Source organism: Triticum dicoccoides, unplaced genomic scaffold, assembly GCF_002162155.2.
Source record: "Triticum dicoccoides isolate Atlit2015 ecotype Zavitan unplaced genomic scaffold, WEW_v2.0 scaffold1262, whole genome shotgun sequence".
In the NCBI taxonomy this organism is placed as follows: Eukaryota; Viridiplantae; Streptophyta; class Magnoliopsida; order Poales; family Poaceae; genus Triticum; species Triticum dicoccoides.
The window spans coordinates 1-1,362 of record NW_021188519.1 but is presented as its reverse complement, the minus strand read 5'-3'; the positions used below and the strand labels follow the sequence as shown (position 1 = coordinate 1,362).

The 1,362-nt window shown below is 51.5% G+C and overlaps 1 pseudogene; it reads left to right on the top strand.

Annotated features, from left to right (window-relative positions):
• The first annotated feature begins 1,052 nt into the window (after positions 1-1,052).
• On the top strand, positions 1,053-1,191 carry LOC119343402 (annotated as a pseudogene).
• Positions 1,192-1,362: the final 171 nt, after the last annotated feature.

Genomic DNA, 1,362 nt, shown 5'->3' with positions numbered 1-1,362 from the left:
AATACTTGATGATTGAATTGGAAAGTAATGCTATTCAATAGTGACACAATTTTCCATCTCAATTTTGTATTCATCATTGGACATTGTGAGAGCAAAAGAAGAGGCACTACTTCTCAGTTACATATTTTATGTTTCTGGGTACTCCTTCCGATCCATATTACTTGTAATCCATATGGATCGGAGGGAGTACCATATTTTATTGACATGAACAAGGGGCAAGAAAGAAATTAATGTATGTTTGTCAAACATGTCATATACATGTGTACCGCACCACCTAGTGCATCATGCCATATCTTTCTGTTGGAGTCTAGGATCGGTATAGGTTGGTAGGTTGGTAGTAGTATTTGCCCTTTATCTCTATCTCCTTGTGTAACCAACTCTATCTCTTGTTCTCCAAGTCTCAATCTCCTGTAATCTCTCCAACAACTTATGTATGCGGTGTATCAGGGAGGTGCGCCCCTGCTATATAACACGAACCTGTCGTCTCTGAACGAGGTAAGACGTTTCCGCCATTGCACATGGTAATCAGAGCTTTCCTTTTCCAATCTAGCTTCCTCGATTGCATCTAGTGCATAGCCATGTCTTCATCCTCCGGCGTCTCGCAACCTAGCCTCAATGCTCAGGTCACCGAGAAGCTCAACCACACGAACTACGTGCTATGGCGCACGCAGGTCACACCCCACCTGCGGAGCGCCGGTGTCTTCGGTTACGTCGACGGCACCGCGCCGGAGCCGGCCAGACTCCACGTCACCGAAGACAAGGACGACAAGGAGACTTCTGCACCCAACCCTATCCACCCACTTTGGGTCAGGGAGGACCAACAAGTGCTCGGTTACTTGCTGAGTACTCTCTCCAAGGAGGTGCTGGTCGCGGTCACCGCGATCACCACGGCGCGAACTCTGGGTGGCACTGGCGGGCATGTTCTCGTCCCAATCACTCAGTCGCGTCAACAACATCCAAACTGTGCTTATCAACGCGCAGAAGGGCAACCAGTCGGTCGCCTCCTACTTCGCCTACGTGGCGTCGCTGATGAACTCGCCGCCGCCGGCAAGCCTATCCAGGACGATGAGTTGATCTCGTACACCCTCCATGGGCTGGACGTCAACTACCAGCCGCTCGTTTCCGCCCTTGACGCCCGCGTCACGCCCGTCATCCTCGACAAGCTCTATGCCATGCTGAGTAACTTCGATCAGCGCATGGCCCAATTCCATGGCTCCTCCGGTGGCTTCAATTCCTCTGCCAACGCTGCCTCTCGTGGTCGCGGTGGCAGCCCTCACTTGCGTGGATCTCCCCACAACAAGGGGTGGTCAGGAGGCTACAACAACGGTGGTGGCCGTTGGGGAACGTAGTATTTCAAAAAAA